The 21,912-nt window shown below is 46.5% G+C and overlaps 1 protein-coding gene across 1 annotated transcript in view; it reads right to left on the bottom strand.

Moving 5' to 3' along the window:
* NEXMIF (neurite extension and migration factor) overlaps nucleotides 1-21,912 on the bottom strand; it is a 120,742-nt gene that overhangs the window by 22,221 nt on the left and 76,609 nt on the right.

Genomic DNA, 21,912 nt, shown 5'->3' with positions numbered 1-21,912 from the left:
CAAGCAATGCTTTTCACTTCTATAATGTCTTTCATATGATCTCCAGTTGCTTTGAAAAGCAGGTGAGCACTATCTCCATTTGACAGATGGGCTAGTAGAGGCACCGGCAGAGGAGGAGACTAGCCCCAGGTCAAGCAACGCTGCAGCAGAGCCAGGAACAGGAACTCGGATCTCCTGACTGACAATCATATGCTCTAAAAACTAGATAACACTCTCTTCTTTCAAGTGTTGGCAGGTAGGGAACAAATTTGCCTCAGGAGTGTTATTAGAATTATTTATTCACCATTCTCCTGCTTCATCACCAGGGAAGCATTGCCTCATTGTCCAGCCACCTTGTGTTGTGCTCAAAATCCCACTAGGCCAGAATTCTCATTTTGGTTACACTCGCTTGATTCCACCATGGAAGTTATGGACACCAAAATAAAGTAGAGCCCCTCCCAAGTTAAAATGATCAGATGTGGGAAGAAAAGCTGACTATACTGCAGAGTAGTGTAGCTGAATCTCTGTACGTAAATAGGGTAGGAGTAATCTGGGCCAAAGCTCTCAGCATCAGACATGACTTGCTGTGGATAAAGGTGGCAAATGTCTACCCTTAATTAATGAAAAATACAGTTAGAGTAATTTTTCCCTTGAAACATAACTTCAGTTCAACTTTTAACCCCATGGAACAAGGAGCAGATTGGAAATGGTTTGTTTTCCAATAAACATTTGTCAAAAGTCTGATCTTTCTGCTCCTCAGGCCTTGCCAAGACAAGCTTCATGCATATTCAGATTTTCAGTGGTGTCCTCTTACTTAATGTGAAATCTTTACAACCATCTCAACAAATGAGAACCTTTACTGAACCTTGAAGTGTTCTGTCACCCACATTAAGATAAGAACAGCAACCCTCAGAAGTGGCATTCCTCTGCATTTTCAGAGAAAAGTTTAACTAATACAAAGCATTCTACTTCAATGCAAATCTATATTTCAGAGCTGTCCAATGGCAACCACTTGGCTAAAATGAGACTGTACTTTCACCAGTACCCACACACTTCCCAACATCTCAGCTCCTTCTGAAGATATTGAAAGGTTTTGTTCAGTGGGCCAGAAAGCCAAATAAAACCACCATCATACCCAAGAGACTTTCAGGATTTTTATTAAATTTCCCGTGTCGTAAACCATGCACCATTTGCAACATTTATAAGCAACTTTAAGAAGATAAGCCTGACAGCTGCTCTACATTTTCCAACTACAGACTGCAGCACCCTGTCTCCTGCTTGCTAAACATGTGCTCAGGAGATACAGACACTCCTGAAGTAGTAAGTGAACCACATAAGTCTTTTGGAGCAAGCTGCTTGCTGTGTAAGGAATCTTCCGACCTAGACACATGATACCAGGATAACCCACCATAATAGCAGTGTAAACAAGGAGTGGACACACAGGTCTGGGACAGAAGCTTCATAAACCAATTTGACCTAAATCAGTTAAGTCTGATTCTATATTCAGCCAGGTTGATCTCAAACTAGTTTCAGCTATTTTGAAACTGGCTTATGTGCACTGAGCTTCTGTTCTGTAACAGGTTTCGACCAGTTTCTGACCATTTAAACTGGTTTATGTGCAACTTCTGTCCTTAGCCACACTGTCTAGCCCTGTGCTGGTGTCATGTACAAGAATCCAGTGTAGAGTTACTCCAGGAAAAATCAAGGAGAGGACAAAACCAGTTGAAACATTTTGTGGCTGCTTCTATCCTGGAGTAGCCATTTGTATAATACAAACATGTTCTTACTTGCTCCCCCACCACTTGGTTGCAAGGCTTTCTAGTAGCACTTGCTGCGGCAGACTCCAGGAGAATCTGGCATCCATCTGCTCTGGCCACTGGAGTAACGCACGTTGTTAATGTACAAACACATCAAGGAGTGATACTAAACAAAACCCTTGTGTCTGTCTAGTAGTTTTCCAGGTGAAATACACAAGTGCAGGGACTATTCATGTCAATTAAGCACAGGTGATTATAGCTGAATGACTGCACATTCAGTTGTGGACACTTCCACATATTTGAACTGTCCGCTTACAGCAGGGCTGTCCAACTAGCAGCTCATGGGTCACATGTGGCATCCAAAGGATTAGCACGTGGCCAGTGGGCTCCTGCTGCAGGAGCCAGATTCTTCAGGCTCCCCTGCCCTCCTCCAGCTTCTACTTCCTGCCCCCTGCCCTTGGGATCTGGAGGGGGCTGGGTGCCCAAGCTACATGCGTGTTGGGCCAGGTCGCTTGCCTTGTGCATAAAAAATGCACGACCCAGGCTACCTGCGCTGCAGGTGGATACATGGCTTGGAGGGGAGGAGGTGCTGTGTCTGTGGCTGAGGGGAGCCAGGCTGTCTTGCTGCAGGGGGAGAAGGGGTTGTGCGTGGCCAAGAGTCAGGGGAGCTGGGCTGCTTATGTTGTGTGTAGGATGGGGGAAAATGTCTCCACAGGGATGCCTGTGTGTCAGGGGAAAGCCTGGAGAGAGCCCCCTGCATGGTGAGCACCCCTCCGTCTGCAGCCCCACTGGGACCACAGCCACAGGGCATGTGCCCCCTGGTTTACCAAAAGCTGGACAACCCTGGCTTACACAATCGGTTAAGGCACCCCAAGTGTATGTGTGCAAATGATCTCACACTCAGATCATGCCTTTGGAATATGGCATTTATAATAAATGCCCCCCCCCCACAACCTCTGGATCTACTACAATCTCGCTGAGTGAGACTAGGGATACCTCAGTTTACACAATGGCCAGTTAGTGCCAGATTGAGAAGCTACAGCAGGCACCTGGCAGGCACGTCTATCTCCTGCACTGAAGAGAATGACACTGTGAAGGAGAAATCAGCTCTGTGTATTTAACTGCATTCTCTATAAACCTCCCTTCATAAATGAACTGCCTTCCTAGATTGCAAGTTCCTCAAGGCACAGACCATAATGCAGCTTCCATCCTGACTGGAGTCTCTGACTCCTACCATCAATTAAGTATTGAATAATAACTAGCTTCACTCTGTGGGGGAACCCTTGCTATGCTGCAAGTGAACTAAATATTAAGTACTGGCAAGCGTTATGAGACACTGCCTGACTTTGCCCCATTACTCCATGCACAGAAGAGCACAAGTGACCTGGTTCCTGAAGAGGCAGGGAAGGGAGGATGCTACTGCTGGTCCTGAAACATGGTAACTGCCAGCTTTGCAGATTTGGGTTCTGGTAAAGTGACTCAACTCTGATGCCGTCTCTTCCATTTTGCTGCATAATTAAAAGATGCAGAGACTCCAACAACAGTTGCTTCATGCTTTGCCAAGCTGATTTATGCCACTGTGGTGTAAAATGCCACAGGTGGTCTCAACTAGTAACATAATCACAGCCCTACTATAATAATGGCTTGCAATGAATAAATCATAGAACAAAAGTATAAACAATAATTCTCAAATAATGTAAATTTGTCACTTGCCATGAATGCCACACGTCTCTGGAGAAAACAGTAACGCAAACACAAAGCACTAGTACACTTGGAAACAATTAAGTGGGGGCCTTTATTAAGAAGACCCCAGACCATCACCACTGGGAGCCGTCCTTGGGGAGGGAAGTGCCAGCCATTGTTCCTAGGAAGTAAGCGAACGTGTCCATCTGTTGCTCAGTGCCTGGTTATTATTTGCAGGGTCTGTGGTTTGATTGTGTTATGTTGTGAATTCAGCAATAACACTCTCAACACTCTTGTGTTGAACTAACAGTTATTCATTATTATAACTCTCTGGAATCATATCCAGGTGGATCTTAAACAATGGCCCTCAGCCCTCTGTATATGTATGCAAAACTTATACTCACTCTATCTCTGACCTTGGCCTGGCCCAGTCCCGGTGAGTGAGAGGAACCAACAAAATGTCCCCTGGCTCCTCATGGCAGCGAACAAGGGGTCACCAGTGCTGCAAAAACTGCCAAGAAGCAAACTGAACCCTGCAGTGCTGAAAATGAGGGCTTTGGTCTTAAAGGAACAGTACAGAGAAAATACACTAAGACACAACAGACTGCAGTTTGTACTTTCCTGACTCAGCTAGCTTGGGGTGGGGGCATCATGTGAGAGGCCTTTCAGTTGCAGATGTACAGCAGACTCCTTGCCTTTGATCTCTGTGAAAGACAATTAGCTGTCAAAGTCAAGGACTGGCATGTGGAGAAGGGTTGGAATTTCTCTAAGTCAAAAGTACAGAAGTTATCTGAAATCTACATCCCAAGAAAAGGGAAAACACTTGGAAGGAAGGACACTGAATTTCACTGGATGCAAAACCATCTCAAAAAAAGTACTGAAAGCAAGGAGAAAGTCAACTGGAATGGAAAAAGGGTCAAAGTAAAAGTATAAGTGGAATGGAAAAAGGGTCAGCAAGTAAAAGCTACCTTGTAGGGGTGAAGAAGGATAAGAATAAAGTGGCAGCTGCTAAAAGATAAGCTCAGGTAGACAATGCAGAGGAAATTCAAACAAATAGCAAAAGGCTCTTTAGCCACATTAAAGAGAAGAGAAAAAGGAAAGAAGTCGGGCGACTGTGAGTGAGGATGGGACACAGATTAAAGTTAGATCTAAGAATGGCTCAAAACCTAAATGAATACTTTTGCCTCTGTTTTCAGTAGGACGATGATGTCAAACATGAGGAAGATTCACAGTGGTTAATGGGCAGGAAGGTATCAGAAATAGGAATCGCCATATCTGAGGTAGAAACCAAACTCAGAGTTTTGAATATGCTCTACTTGGAGGAAAGGAAACTCTGTCCCAAAACTGTGGGACTTGCATATGAAATCACAGGCATGGCAGCAATAAATCAATCATATGACTGGTAAACAGCAAATGCAGTACCTTTATTTAAGAGGAAAAAGTGATCTGAGCAATTATCAACCTGCTGTTTTGCAACAGCGTGCAAGCTTTAGAATAAGTTCTAAAGGAAAGAATAAGAAAGGACATGGTGATAAATGGAATATGAAATAAGACACAGTATGGATTTACCAAAGTCATATTGGGCCAAATTAATCTGATATCTTCTTTGACATGTTGTAGGCAGGGGAAATGAAGTAAATCTAATCTATTTAGACTTCAGTAAAGCATTTGATATGGTATGCCACATGGGAAATTATTATTTCAATTGAAGAAGATAGGGATTACTTACACAAGCTATAAGGTAGGTAAGGATTTTGGTACAGAAGAGATGACAACAGGTTGTGCAGAAAGGGGAATTATCAGGCTATCAGTGTACTAGCGGAATTCCTCAAAGCTCAGTATTAGGACTGATCTCATTTACTATTTTCATTCATAATCTTGGTAGAAAAAGTAGGACTATACTAATGAAACCTGGTGGGATCCATCCCACGACTGGGCGGTACATATTGAGGGCTATAGATTGTACAGAAAGGACAGAGTGGGGAAAAGGGGGGGAGGGGTTGCGCTCTATGTTAAGGAGCAATATACATCAACCCTCATCAAGACAGAATCAAAGGATGAGGAAGTAGAAGGACTGTGGGTTAGGCTACATGGGGGGCAAGGAGAAAAGGATTTGGTGGTAGGGGTCTGCTACAGACCCCCACATCAAGGGGAAGAAATAGATTTGGGGCTCCTGAGGCAACTCTCAGAGACCATAAAAGCTAAAGAGGCGGTGGTCATGGGGGACCTAAACTACCCGGACATCTGCTGGGAGACACAGACAGCAAAGTCCCACCGCTCACGCAGGTTTCTAACCTGCGTACAGGACCTCCACCTGACGCAGGAGGTACATGGTCCCACTAGGGGGAATGCCTTACTGGATCTGGTATTGGCAACGGGGGATGACATAGTAGGGGACCTACAGATCGGTAGCCATCTGGGGGACAGTGATCACCTAAAAGTACAATTCAACATAAAGCGTCGAGTGGGTAAGGTAACCAGTAGGGTGAACGTGCTGGACTTTAGGAAAGCTGATTTCAGCAAACTCAGGCGATTAGTGAAGGATGCACTGCAGAGTAGTAGTTTTGAAACGATGGGAGCCCAAGAAGGGTGGCTGTGCCTTAAGGAAGCTATCCTTCGAGCACAAAGCGAGACGATCCCCGTGCGAGGTAAAAGAGGGAAAGGGGCCAGGAGGCTTCCCTGGCTGACCAGAGAAATCCTGGGGAGACTAAGGGCCAAAAGGGGAGCACATAAAAAGTGGAAACAGGGAGAGATCACCAAAGAGGAATATACCTCTTCTGCTCGTGCTTGTAGGGAGGCAGTTAGACAGGCCAAAGCTACCATGGAGCTGAGGATGGCAACCCAAGTAAAAGACAATAAGAAATTGTTTTTTAGATATATAGGGAGTAAAAGGAAGGCCCAGGGAGGAATAGGACCCCTGCTAAATGGGCAGAAACAATTGGTGACGGACAGAGGGGACAAGGCTGAACTCCGCAACGAGTTCTTCGCCTCAGTGTTCCTAAGCGAGAGGCAGGACAAGTCTCTCACTGGGAGTGTAGGGAGGCAGCAGCAAGGCACCAGACTTCCATGCGTGGACCCTGAGGTGGTGCAGGGTCACTTGGAGGAACTGGATGCCTTTAAGTCGGCAGGCCCGGATGAGCTCCATCCGAGGGTACTGAAGGCACTGGCCGACATCATTGCAGAGCCACTGGCGGGAATATTTGAACGCTCGTGGCGCACGGGTCAAGTCCCGGAGGACTGGAAAAGGGCCAATGTGGTTCCCATTTTCAAGAAGGGGAGGAAGGAGGACCCGGGTAACTATAGGCCAGTCAGTCTCACCTCCATCCTTGGCAAAATCTTTGAGAAAATCATCAAGGCTCACATTTGTGAGAGCCTGGCAGGACAAATTATGCTGAGGGGAAACCAGCACGGGTTCGTGGCAGGTAGATCGTGCCTGACCAATCTAGTCTCTTTTTATGACCAGGTCACAAAACGCCTCGACGCAGGAGGAGGGGTGGATGTCGTATACTTGGACTTCAGGAAGGCCTTTGACACGGTATCCCACCCCATACTGGTGAACAAGTTAAGGGGCTGTGACTTGGATGACTGCACAGTCCGGTGGGTGGAGAATTGGCTGGAGGGTCGCACCCAGAGAGTCGTGGTGGATGGGTCGGTTTCGACCTGGAAGAGTGTGGGCAGTGGGGTCCCACAGGGCTCGGTGCTTGGACCGATACTCTTTAATGTCTTCATCAGCGACTTGGACGAGGGGGTGAAATGTACTCTGTCCAAGTTTGCAGATGACACTAAGCTATGGGGCGAAGTGGACACGCCGGAGGGCAGGGAACAGCTGCAAGCAGACCTGGACAGGTTAGACAAGTGGGCAGAAAACAACAGAATGCAGTTCAACAAGGAGAAATGCAAAGTGCTGCATCTAGGGAGGAAAAATGTCCAGCACACCTACAGCCTAGGAAATGACCTGCTGGGTGGCACGGAAGTGGAAAGGGATCTTGGAGTCCTAGTAGACTCCAAGATGAACATGAGTCGGCAGTGTGACGAAACCATCAGAAAAGCCAATGGCACTTTATCGTGCATCAGCAGATGCATGACAAATAAGTCCAAGGAGGTGATACTTCCCCTCTATCGGGCGCTGGTCAGACCGCAGCTGGAGTACTGCGTGCAATTCTGGGCGCCGCACTTCAAGAAAGATGCGGATAACCTGGAGAGGGTCCAGAGAAGGGCCACTCGTATGGTTAAGGGCCTGCAGGCCAAGCCCTATGAGGAAGGATTAGAGAAACTGGACCTTTTCAGCCTCCGCAAGAGAAGGTTGAGAGGCGACCTGGTGGCTGCCTATAAGTTCGTCAGGCGGGCACAGAAGGGAATTGGTGAGTATTTATTCACCAAGGCGCCCCCGGGGGTTACAAGAAATAATGGCCACAAGCTGGAGGAGAGCAGATTTAGATTAGATATTAGGAGGAACTTCTTCACAGTTCGAGTGGCCAAGGTCTGGAACGGGCTCCCAAGGGAGGTGGTGCTCTCCCCTACCCTGGGGGTATTCAAGAGAAGGTTGGATGTGTATCTAGCTGGGGTAATGTAGGCCCAGCACTCTTTCCTGCTTATGCAGGGGGTCGGACTCGATGATCTATTGAGGTCCCTTCCGACCCTAGCATCTATGAATCTATGAATCTATGAAATATATCAATGACGCAAAGTTGGGAGGCACTGTCAATGCAGGAGAGAATAAGAATATCTCAAAAAACAAAATAACCTTGAAGACCAGAGATGCACAATGAAATATAATAGTACAAAAGGTACCATCAATTTAGGGGCTAAAATAATTTTTGTATGTAAGCTGGGAGCTCATCTGATGGAAAAAGCAGAGGAGGAGACGAAGTATCAGTAACCTAAAGGGTGATCATGAACTACCACTAGGATATGACCACGAAGAAGTTAAATGAGATCCTGGGATATCTTATGCAAGGTATTTTCAGTAGAAATAGGGAAGTATTAATGCTACTGTACAAAGCAAGGCATCGTCTGGAATATTGTGTACCATTCCAGCAGCTCATGTTTGTGAAAGAAGAATTGTAGCTGGTACAGGTGCAGAGAAGAGTTACTAGGATGATCTGAGGAATGAGAGGCCACCTTCCAAGAAGACGTGAAGGATATGAATTCACAGCAAAAGAATGTCTACAGACCTGTGCTAGTCTGGTTTAAATACCAGTGAAGAAGCAGCACTATGGTTTTAGTGTGTGCTCGCCACCAGAGTACCACCTCTCCAGCATCCCTGAATACTTACTCTGATTGCTAAAGCCTGCACTGCTGCTTTATGTTTTCACTGCCATTTGGTACTGTTACCCCCGCTAGCTAGATTCAGCTAGCATAGCTTAGTTGAGAAGGGATAAGATTATTCAGTGACTACATCAGAAGGTAAACACCAGGGGTTCCTATACACATGCAGGGAGACAGACTCCAATGAGCTGTAATTACCGTGCTCCAGCAGACTTCAGCAGCACATGTATCAGCATCCCTGAACGGAAAAATGGTGGTGGGGAGCTTTAAACTAAAGCTCGTTCAACAAGCTTTAGTTCAAAGTGCCCTGTCATTTTTCAGTGTGGGGGCACTGATACACGTCACACTCCAGATGCTTTAATTGGAATAAGAAGGAATGGATATAAAACTCACCAGAAATAAATTTAAGATGGAAATTAGAAGACAGAGCAACCTTCCAAAAGCACTGAGGGCAAAAGACCTTTTATTTTAAGACTGGGGCTTGATACATTTATGGCAGCAATAATATGATTAGTAGCCTGGGACAGCGAGGGCTTAGACTCAGTGACTCTGGGAGGTCCCTTCCAGCCCCATGTCCAATGTTCCTAATTTAGCAGAGTCCACAAATTTACTCTGTGTTTTATGGCAAGTTTTATGAAAATACTTGCATTTATTTTTTCAGAAAATTTTCCTCTCTACAGCCTCCCACTAGCCACGCCAGTGAATTGTACCAAAGCTGTGAAGCACTGAATCAAGAGCATGGAAGACTGGCAAGATAAGAAAGGCAGAATGCAGTGTGGGGTAGCACCTTATAGACTAAGTTGTTCAGAAATGCATAAGCTTTGGTAGGTAGCAGCCTACATTGGGGGTTTTCAACCTTTATTAACAAGTGTACCCCTTCTCTCAAAGTTCCAGCTGATACACCCCTTTATATTTTTTTTCTTGTTTTTAAGGGGGGGGGGCAAACCAAGGCCTCCATGGTGAGGGAGGGAGTGGGGTTCAGGTTGGGACTGGGGCTTCACATCTGGGACAGAGCATGGGACGGAGCCAGGAGTGGCTTGTCTGGGGGGTGCAGGGAGGGGGTGGTGGCTCCCACTGGTGTATGCACCCTGGGAGGACATGGAGACATGTCCCCCCGGATCTGCAAGCTGGGTGAGGGTGGGTGGGGGAAAGAGTGGGATTCAGGCAAGGGCTGCCCAGCCAGGTGGGGCGCAGGACTGAGCTGTGTGGGGGGCAGCTCCCGCAGCAACGTGCACCCCCTGGAGGGCATGCAGAGGGTGGGGGGCGGGCTGCCACTGAGGGCTGGGGCTGGTGCTGGGCTGTTCCTGGCGGTGGCTGGGCTGTGCTGTGCTTGGAGTGGGCGGCAATGCTGGGAGGCTACAGTGAATTTTGGGGTGGCTGTAGCCCCCTCCCCTATAGTCTTATCCCAGTGCTGCTGCTGCCCATCTCAAGCTCAGCATGGCCCAGCCCCTGCCGGAAAGAGCCCGGCGCAGCCCCAGCGCCAGCCCACCCTGACCCACACAGATCTAGGGCACAGGCCCCCACACCCTCCCGGGTGTGTGTGGTGGCAAGAGTTGCTACCCCCTGCCCCCCCCGACGAGCTGCAGCTTCATCCTGCACTGTCCCCCAGCTCCTGCCTCTGCACACACCCTGAGAGGCCAGGGAGGAGTGTGCCCCTGGATCTGCACAGAGGGGGTGGGGCAGGCTGCAGCTGTGGGCTGAGCTCTTCCTGGCAGGGGTTGGGCCGCGCTGCACAGGGAGTGGGTGGCGGCCATGCTGGGAGGAGGCTATTGGGGGGGCCTACAGGAAATTTTGGGGTGGCCCCTGCCATAGCCCCCAGTGCTGCCACTGCCCACCCCGAGCACAGCCTGGCCCAACCCCTGCCGAGAAGAACCCAGCGCAGCCCCAGCCTGCAGCAGTATTCTGCCCTGCCCCCACAAAGATCCCGGGGTACACACAGCTCAGTCTGGCACCCTGCCCCAGCTGGGCAGCCGCAGCCGCAGCCCCCTCCCTCCCTCCCCCACCACTGGGGCCTTGATCTTCCCCGGTCCACCCCTTCCCTCACACACTACTTACCAGCTGGGCCCAGCTGCTCTCCTGCTCGCCTGCAGGCTGCACTGCAGCTGTGTGCATGCACATGGCATTTATCAGACACATTAGGGCTACATACCTGCTAGGACCTTTTTAAGTACCCCTAGGGGTATGCATACGCCTGGTTGACAACCACTGGCCTACTTGATCAGGAGCTAAGAAAGCTAATCCTCCCTCACCCTGGGAACAGTTCCCTTTTACTACTGTTTTTTAAAGCCAAGTGATGCTCAGGAAGTCCTATGGGACTGGCATCCCTGGAGTCAAGGTCGCCGTCTCCACAGATTGACAAGGACAGAGAACAAAGCAGGATTCCCATGATCAAGTTCTACTTCCTTTCTCTGTCAACAAGGCCCTACAAAATCTTATTGCAATGAAACAGTCTTTAAGCAGTTTTTCTTTGAGGAAACTAATTGTTTCTCTTCCAACAAACTTAAGGGGATGTTTAAAGCACTTGTAAGATGATTAATATTTTTTGTAAAAAACAATTAAATCTAACCAAACTACTTATTCACCTCCAGCAGAGGAAGAAACACACCTCTATTACAAGATTAAAGCATCTGCACCATTTTTGTCTCCAATCAGATACTGAATAGGCTTAAACTTCTTTCAAGATGGTAGTTTTGTTACCAGTTACAAGCCATGCGGGGCCTGTTTCTGTTCCCAGTAGTGTCAGTTTCACAGATTTATGCCAATGATTGAGCAAAATCTGACAACTTGCTCCAATTCCCTCTGAAGAGAAACAATTTACTCCACTGCTTCTGCTACATGCATGAGTTTTCCACAGCAGAGAGTCAGATCAGCCTCAACAGTTGCATGCAACAGAGCACCCAATTCCCGAAGATCAGAGGAGGGTCAGTCATTTGAGTCCAGTGTCTCCATGGGAGAGATAGGCAGGACAGTGTTAGGAGTGGGTGTACCAGGGCAAGGCAACAGAATCACACCTCTTCCATGGTCAGCTCCTGATCCCCCAGAGACTAATCAAAAAATATCAGAAGGACTGGGACTGTACCATTTAGCTGGGCAAGAAGTTGTCAGGAGCCAGAGCTAGGATCAGAGCACAGGGTCTTGCACAAATAGTCTTGCTCTGTAGACCCCTGGGAATCCTTCAGGTTCACTGATGGGTCCTGGGGCCTGTCTGACAAAGGGCAAACCTTGTTCCTCCAAGTGACTGATCATTACTGATAAATTCATAGATTCATAGATGTTTGGGTTGAAAGGGACCTTGGAACCCTCCGATAAATTTTCCATGGGAGGAGAGGTATTTGGCTCAGTGTTTTCAGGCAGACAGACACTAGTGCTGGTCTCTGCAATGTCCAAGAGTGAGTGAAGGAAGACAAAGAGCAGCAACAGCCATGTAATTCAGCATCAGGCCGTGTATGCCTATGGCTAGATGCATATCTCTTTGCTCAAGGTGTGCAAATGCCACAGATTTCCATGGACAGAAAAAATTCAGCCTGTATAATATTCTTTTGGGGGTCTGGACTGACTGGGAAATGGAAACTGTAGCTGAAGATATCAATTCAACTCTAAAAACAGGGCAAAAACAAATAAACATTCCTTCATAGACATGCACAGATGTGCACACATACAGCTGCTCCCCAGTTAAGGTTGCAACACTGCTTTACAGAGGCATGACTATACCTTCTGGTGCCAAGGCAACACTTTGGGCAGTGAGCTGGAGTAGCCATGTGCCACCTAGCCATAGGAGCTGGGTGCAGGGACATGGCAGGAGCAGCAGGGGGGGGGGTTTTGGAGTCCCAAGGCCAGGTGAGTCTGTCCTGTGCCTGGACACTGCAGAGCTATTCTAGCTCATCCCCTAGCGCTGAGTGATGCAGGGCTGCACCTGCTGTGTCCTGGCACCCAAATCCCAAAGCATGAGGCTTCTCCAACTGGGCTGGAAGGGTGCAGGGATGCTCCAGATGTGGTAAAAGAAGGAAGCCAGTTGTTAGAAGAAACACAGAGGGTGTGTACACCCCACATGCAGTCAGGACTCATAGTAGAGATGATTTTTTATTAGATTTTTATTAGGCCAACAAGATTTTTGCAAAGAACTGTCTTTAATTGCAAGCTTTGGGGCACAAACACCCTTCATCAGGCATTGGAGAAAAGATTGTAAAAGTTCTCCTGAATAGAAATGAAAGTTCATATTTCATAGGATTTCCCAGAGGAGTCAACAGAGGGAAAGCTCCTCTGGGCAGTCAGTTCATAGCTGGTATGGAGCCTCTCACTTCCTGTGAGGATCTGTGATGATGCAAATTACCTTGAAACAAAGCCAGGATCTCAGGTTTCAGGTGGTCACAGTTGCTTCTGCCTTTGTGTCATGGTAATTTGCAGAGTCACAGATCCTCACAGGAGGTGAGAGGTTTCATACCAGCTATGAACTGACTGCCCAGAGGAGTTTTCCCTCTATTGACTCCTCTGGGAAATCCTATGAAACATGAGCTTTCATTTCCACCCAGGAGTACTTTACAATCTTTTCTCCAATGCCTGATGAAGGGTGTTTGTGCCCCAAAGCTTGCAATTAAAGACAGTTCTTTGCAAAAATCTTGTTGGCCTAATAAAAATCTAATAAAAAATCATCTCTACTATGAGTCCTGACTGCATGTGGGGTGTACACACCCTCTGTGTTTCTTCTAACAACTGGCTTCCTTCTTGAAATGCTGTATCCATCTAGGATTATCACAGAACCCACAGCATGAATTACAAAGCCCTCTACAGGTGAGGTCCTAAGGCAGGTGCTTCTTTTCCTGATATCAAGTGGCAAAAAGTCAAAGAAAAGCAAGCAGCCCAAAATATAGATTAATGCCCTTACCTGCTATTTCGGCTGGACCTCTAGCCTCCCTTCTCAGGCACAGTCAGCATCTTAAACATCTCCCACTAAGATAACAGAAAAGGTAATAAGGACCCCCTGCTAAGCAAATGCAACTTCTCAACCCTGTTGCTCCCCAGGAAGATACAGGAACAGCGAGTTTCATCTTCAGAGAGCATTTGGGGCAATCAGCGATTAGCCTGAACTCCAAAGATCTCCCTGAGCCACAAAGGGCCACTACACCCACTCCCAGGCAGAGCTGGGATGAATGACCTTATTATCCTAATTTCTAAGGCTCTCCGAAACTGGTTTGTCCTAAGTGTTCTAAGATACTTGATTTCTATACTCTACTGGTATCCTGTCTGTAAATACAGCTAACAGCTTCCTTTGTCAGTGGTTAAGAGACGGAGACTTGTTCCCTAGCCCAGTCTCCTAAAAGAAATCCTTTCCTACTGCATGGGGAAAAATCCCCAGACAGATGCCTTGGAAGTGGCTCTACTGTTTGCCTGATTCTTGTCAATGGTGTTTACTTTATTTACACCAGGTGCTACTCAACTTTGCCCACCAAATGGCTAGAAACCTAAAAAGCCAATAACACAGATAACCCACATCTTAAGGAGATATGGAATGAGAAGACTCAAGACAACATGCAATTCAGCATAGCCAGGCAGATCAAAATGACCCCTGACTCACCAGAAACTAAAATTACCAGGGGCTGCAGTTTTGTGTCCCCAGAATCCCCCAGTCACAGAACTTCATAAGCCTCTTTTGGGGACTGAAACAAATCTGAGTTGCAGTGACTCCTACAAGGCACAAGAGCTACTTGTATAAATGTGCTACCACTGGGATTCAATTTAATTCAGTCTTTAACTAGGTCGTCAGGTGGCAGTTCTCAAATTATACTATTTTATGCCATTTTCCCCCCTATTGCTTTAAACATACATGCACCAGTTTGCATTCTTGCACACGCCAGACAAAAAGAAACCACAAGAGTCTATTTTGTGGAAAATGCACCATCTCCATCAGGCTAAACATACTTTCAACACAGAGTAATAGTACCAAATAGCTGGTATAGTCAGGGCACCAAAATTGACAGATAAGGCAGCTACACAGTGTCACCCCTGAACTGCATCAGAAGATGACTGCGCTGCTGATTGAAAAGGGAATGAACAGATGCTGGCAAAAATCACCCAGATACATACCTCAGGGAAAAGAAATGTTTATATCCTGTAAAAAATCGGAGTCAATGAAGATATACGATCGCACACATTTTTATTTAATAATATAGAAAAATGATGCCTTATTTGAGAAATAGCATGTGATTGTTTATTGAAAGTAGTATTGAAATACAGACTCAGAGGGGCAGAGCTAAGGTTGTGCAAGCATGTTAACACTAGCATTTCCTGATTTCTGGATGCTTAAACAGGCAATCTTAATGCTGTCTTCAAAAAATTATTTTGTATGGGGGTTTTATCTGCCTTCACAACACCAAAGCTGGCAGATTCACTTAGGAAAGTTCCCTGCATTTCTAAAATCACAAGTAAGCTGAAAAGGCAGCTTTTGCCACATGCTAGTTTTCTTTCACTGTTCTGTTCATGTTTAATAAATCTGCCAACATTTGCTTATGAGATTCATTTATTTAACATTTCCAAACTGTATCCACAAATCCATATACTGTGGCCATTTCCCAGTTAGGGTAAAGTGTCAATTGGAGGGACATTTGTCACTTAATTTTTATTTTAAAATACTTTTGGTTCAGCCAGAGGTTAAAGACTCGTTCTTAAGGCAAAGCCATGCAGTAGAGGAGGTTGCAGCCTGTAAGATATCAGTCTAGTTCTCCATCTGTAACCAGGTAACAATGTGGAATGCAAATATTTAAGAGGGAAAAATCTGGACAGCTGCCCCAACACCCTGGGAAGCAATGTTTAGTTAAGTCTTGGATATCACTGAAAGACCACACGGAGTTGTTACACTGTGGCTGAAGCATTTTTCTGAGCATTGAATTAGTCACCCCTGGATCTCATAAATGATATCCAAATGCTCTAGAACTGCCCTGGCTTTAGACACTGATTCCTTTGTCTACAAAGGTAGGGCCTGCTCATCAGCCACCTTTAATTCATATCCATAGGAATGCTGCTGATTATTAGTCATCTCCCTTGCAGAGCCTGTAAACAACTGGATCTGAGGCTCTCAAAAGGCTTGCCCTGCATTAATGAACAGAGCTTTATACATCTACCCTTCTGCCTCTTGCAGTAGAGAGGCATTAATATCACCAATATATTATAGACTAGAAAACTAAGGCAGGAATAAGTGAAGTGACCTGCCCAAAAACACAGAGCAAGACAGTGGACTAAGCAGAATGAAGACCCACAACCCACTAGACCGGGGTGGGCAAAATGGTGGATCTGGCAGGTAGCCAAACTCCATTCCCCAGCAGCCCCTGCCTGCATCCCTGAGGCTGATTTCCATGCAGACCCCAGTAGCAGCAGCACCATGACAGTACGGGGCCAAGGCTTCCATGGAGACTGGCCCCGGCAGCACTGGCGGGGCACGCGGCTCGGCCGAGAGCTGCTCTGGGGCCGGGATCTTGTAGCAGTGAGATCATGGTCTGGAGCCAGGGCAGAGCTGTGATCCGCTGTATGCCCCAGCCCAGCATGCGGGCAGTGCATCACACCTCTGCCCTGGCTCTGGACCATGTTCTCACTGCCACAAGATCCTGGCCTTGGAGCAGCTCCCCTCCCAGCTATGCACCCTGCCAGTGCTGCTGGGGCCAGTCTCCATAGAAACCCTGGCCCCACCACCATGCCTGGGGTCTCCATGGAAACCGGCCACAGCCATGTGGGCAGGGGCTACTGGGAAATGGAGTCTGCCATGGGCCCAATATGACCTGTGGGCTGGACTTTGCCCACCCCTGCATTAAACGGTTCACCTTTCCCCATCTCCCCTAGTCCCACTGTGCATATGCAAGCACCGCCAAATTTATATCCAATCTAATCAAGTGCAGTTAGTCCAAAAACTTCATCCTTCATCACCGTGCTGCAAGATCACTAGAGCACACCAAGGCTTTTTCCTGTGGGCATCGTTTTTGTGGGCTTTCCTGGGATCTAGACTCCTTCAATTTCCGTAACTAAGGGAAAGACATTTATTGCACTAAACCCTTTATCTTTCCTGAGCCACAGCAGGTACAGACAGAACTGCTCACTGTCAAACACTAAGCCAAGCAGAGCACTATTAGTTGCCTAATGTGCATGCCTAGCTAGCACAGCACCTTCACTTTTGTGTTGGTGGTGAGTGGGAGGTTCTTTAATGATCTGGCAAACAGCCTTAGCATAGTCCCCTTATAATTATATCATCAGTACCTCATGTGGCTTCACACATAACTAGTTCACACTGACACTTTGCTGGTCCTATATCTATTTTCTCCCCCACTGACTGCCATTCAGCATCAATTATTTTTTGTTTGATTAAACTTTTTCAAACTAAGAGGAAGTCAATACATTTCACCACTCTCCCTGCATAAAGCAACACTGAGGGGGAAAAATCATAAATACAGATATTTATCAGCTTTTGCTGGAGGTATTAGTCTTTGCATATTGAGTAGCACAGCTGTAATTGTTTCATCAGAAGGGCTCTGGTTCTGCCTACAGCACTAACAATACTTGGAGAACAGAGAGGAAAATACTACAGGCAGCATCACAGCAAAGATAAATTGATATATGTTCCATGCCTGACACTAGTTAATACATCACAGCTCTGTTCACTTAAGACAGCCAAAGAATCAATTCCTCAGTAAATATAAAAATACATATCTAGAGCCATGCACGCAATATTGGTGCAGAGCAAGAAATGATGCAGTGGAGAGATAAAGCATGTCTGTGCCAGACATGTGGGGTCCTTTGCTTTATCACCTCGTCACTGCTTGCCTGTAGCTTGCAAGTCATTTCCCCCTTCTCAGTATCTGGCTTTTTGCAAAGCAAGATTTTGTACGTTGTCTGAGAACAAACTAATTTGTCTCTCTTGAGCTTTCTATAAGGTCACCAAAGAAAATATTCCCAGTTTCTCAAGGAGACTTTGCACTGCATTTAGGAAAGTGTTGCGGGTAAATTAGCAGCACTGACACAAGCATAGGGAGTGCTTAAAAGGCTGAAAGATGCCTTTTAAAATAGTCAAAACCCCCTCTTACTGCAGAAGGAATTTCCCTGCAATATAGGATCCTTAAGAATCCTTTATGAGCCCTAGATCATAAAGGATTCTATAGAGATGGAATCCAACACAAGCGATCTATTAATCATCCAACTAATTATGAATTCAAGGTTATATGTCTTTTCCCTTGAAAAAATAAGAGGGGATCATCATTTGCAAGAGAGCTCATTCTGCTGGAATTTCAGGATGATTCTAACTAGGCAGACTGCATGTTCGCTAAGGAAAATGGGCCTGTGCTTCAAAGCCAAAGTAATCATGACATGCAGACCAATAAGGCTGATTCCAGCCAGTGACTGCTGCGCATTAGTGATCTTCCAACAGAGAGCATGCTGGAGCTACAGTCATGCCAGATTTTTTCCCTGTAGCATACCTTCAAAGGTCTGTGTAAAATGTGCATTATGGAAGAAGGAATCTGACTCTTAGATGAAGGCTGTGAATTGGAGGATATCTGCTATAATGACACATGTACAGGGACTCAGACAACTATTGCAAATAGGTAGCAGACATTTTATAAACACAATACAGATACAATACTGCCTCACCTTTTTTTCACTTCAGGAGACTTTCCCAACCTATCCTGATTTACCCTCCCAATTATCTTGGGTGTATCAGGCTTTGTTGTATAGGGAAATTTATCAGAGGAATTTTTTTTGTGAGAGCCTCTGCTACATTTTTGGCAGGCTAGCAGCAGATCACTAGTTTCAAGACAAGGAACCATTTGACAGAGAGATGAAAGAATTCGGGGAATCCATCTTCCTGTGCTTTCGCATTATTATTTACACCTGTGAGCACAAAGTGCCACCAAACCTAAATTCTCTATTCACTCCAGTGACAAAGTAGGACTTTACACTCACTTTGCATGTGTATAAATGAAAACACAAAAGGCCCAATGTCAGGAAAATCAAGCCCTACACTCCAAGCCTCATAGTGTAAGCCCACCAGAGGTGTGGCTTATATGCACTACCGCATAGCTAAGAGCTAGAGCTGCTCCCACAGAGGCAAGTAACTGGGAAAATGTGGACAAAAAGTCAGCTCTTAAACTCCAAGCAATTGTTTCCTTATGGCTAGCATACACATTTAAAGCATAAAAAACAAGCAAGATGTTCCCTTTCAATATTTATGGCCAGCTCTGCCTCTGCTGGGAAGAAAGAGGTATAAAAGAAGATACCTCTAAGTACCATGGCAGCTGAACAAGGCACCTGCAATGAAGGGGCAGGGAAAGCTCACAAAGCTCTATTTTTAATTAAGCTTTCCCACCAGGTGAGCTTTTGCAAGCTTTTTCAGCAGCAGCATTCACCCAGTAACTCATGCAGAATCAGGGTATTTCAGGAGACTTAGCAAAATCCATACAGCACCTCGGTCTTTTCATACTACCTTTCAGGCTTGCATTCTTCTTTGCCTGTCATCAGTTAAAAGGCCTGGGCGGCAGAGGCTTGGGGGACATTAAGGCTGCTGTTGCACTTTGTGCAAATATTGAACAAACAGTTCAAGTTTTACTTCAGATTTTCGGAACAGTTTCATTTTTTGTTTTGTGTTTGGACAGTACCCACTGCTTATGTGGGGTTTTCATTTATTCTGAGCTAAAACTGATTGGCAATTTTGAAGAAAGCACTGTAAATTGCTTTGCTAATCATGGTAAATCAAGCCATGTAACTATATTAAAATAACATTGGTGCAGAGACCGAAATGGAGAAAAGCAAGGAGATGCCGAGTTATGGACTCTTCATCATATCCGCCTGGGTCTGGATACCAGAGCTGGGATACTGGATACGGTTTTCTGCTGTGGGATGCTCCGATTCAATAACAGTCATGTGCAACACTTTGATAATTCTTTATGTTTTCAAAATCCTGGGTACATTTTCAGAAAACCAGCCATTTTTGAGGTACCCATGTTTGACTAGTGGGTAGTAGTCTTCATCCTTCTGCATCAATCTACCTGATGGCAGGTACAAATCAAATTACCATGGGCTTTGCCCTGTGGCCTCCACATGTTCAAATGCAGATACAAGCTGAATCTTGAAAAAAGCATTTGTTTGGGTGACAAGCAGTTATATCTTGTGAACAGAAACCCAAAGCTGGGATGACTGTTCATTTACTCCAAGCGGAACCAGCATCACCTGAAGTGACTGAAAGCAGCCCACCACACCCAGAGTGCCCTTTAGCTTCACGGCTCGGGCATTCTCCTGGGTTCAGATCTTCTGAGGCAGAAAGAACTAAGTCCAGGTCCCCCAGATCCTGGGCAACTGTCCTAACCACTGAGCTACAAAATAAAAATGGGGACACTGCCGCCATCACCCCCACCACCAATTCTGACATTTTGACAGCCCTGGCATTTTCTTTTCCAGCCAAAACTACTTGATGGATTCAACCCAGATTTTCAAACAGCATGGGAATGGCTACAGCTTCTATTTCTGGCAAGTAGCTATTGACCACATAAAAATAAATCTGCTGGCTCTATTCTTGCGTGATCTTTACATGCATCACTGTAATAGTGGTGATGAGTTATGTGCTCTTAGTCTACATCCAGTTTCATAAGCAGGTTTCATGCAGATCGTTCACTTCAGTAACAGTTTGTCTCAAAGAAAGCCTTCCCTTCAAACAAAACAAAGCAAAAATACCCACAACTAAAACTTTTCAATGGGCTTTATTTTTAATCTCAACAATTAAAAAAGAGAAGCAAAACATTTCAAGACAGAGATACCATGCTGCACAAATCATAGTGCAAAACCTATATTGGGAAGACTGCAAGGCACAGGGATAAGGACCACTTGTTGGTAAATGACTTCCATTCTAAAAGAGCAGGAGGACATTCTTGTCCCTGCTATGAGAGACACTGCTGCCAAACAATGTGACAGAAGTCCACCTAAACATGCTACACCAGTCTTATTATTTAACCTCATGTATAAGTTAGCAAGCTGAGCAATAAGCACAGAGCAGCTGCTCTGGGATAAGCAGCTCAGATGTGGGACTGCCTTGAAAAGGCTTTTATCTACGCTAGTGATTTAGGCTAGGGACAGATATTACACACAACCTGGTAGAGGTGATCAGAAACTTGTTCAAATCTGTAATGCAATGGAAGTTCAGTGCACATAAACCACCTTCAAAATAGCCGAAACCGATGTGACAGGGCGCCGTCTCAAGGACGGTCACAACATTGGCCTGTCCACCAGTCTAGGGCAGTCTGCCCTGCCTCTCCTGCAATGTCTTTCATGTTTCTAAAAATAGGTGTTTATATGCAGGAGGCTGCCCATTTGGTTGCCCTGATGCCAAGTGCGAAATATATGGATATGAACTTCCCCTTGCACTGTGTCCCATGTCTCGCAGATGGCATCCAAAGTCACTTCTAACTCCCCTAGCCCCTACCTGAGCTGCACTGGGCCTCCAGCCCACATTTGGCCTCAGGTGTCCTCAGACATACCTTGGCCTCTCCACCCCCTTTGCTGGGCTCCTGGGCGTTATGCCCCTTGGTCCTCAGGCCCCACTCAGTGGGCTTTGGCCCTTGCCTCAGGCCCCACTCACTGGACCTGGGCCCTATGATTTTCTGTCGGGGTGTGCTCCCCTAGCCTTTCCCCTCCACAGGGTACCCACAAGTCAGTAGGGGCTGAGGCTTTATGGTGCCCTGTCCTCACCTTTCACTGGGGAGGCACAGGTGTAGCATTTCCATAGATGTGGAGACTGCCCTACCACATGCAGCCCCACTACCCCATCCTCCCCAGCAGGGTGTAGTTTCAGGTCTTACCCAGAACCAGCAACCTCCTCCATCGCCACTGTTGCTACCCTGACCTCCAGGTGTTCTGGGAGCTGCAGTCCGCAGGCTGAGCAATATTGCTCCTCTGGCTCCCTAGATGCAACTGCCCGTTCAGCTCTTAGGGCCTGGGGTTATACCTTGGCTGCCCAGCCCACATCCAATCCAGAATCCTCGCAGTCATGTGAGCCTAATTGGGCCTAACCCCATTTGCTGGCTGCTCCACAGCCTGCCCTAGCCCCTTAAAGTGGCAGGCTTCAAAGGCTCCCTGCCACGCTGGTCTAAGATAAACCTGGATGGATGCAGTATCAGACTTCACTGATTTAGGTTAAATCAGTTCATTGAATTTCTGTCCCTGATCCCCTTCAGATTCAAGTTAACTCACAGTCCTCCAGCAT

This window comes from Crocodylus siamensis, chromosome 8 (assembly GCF_052110815.1).
Source record: "Crocodylus siamensis isolate JL-2025a chromosome 8, ASM5211081v1, whole genome shotgun sequence".
NCBI classification, from domain to species: domain Eukaryota; kingdom Metazoa; phylum Chordata; order Crocodylia; family Crocodylidae; genus Crocodylus; species Crocodylus siamensis.
This window is presented reverse-complemented; position numbering and strand designations above follow the sequence as displayed.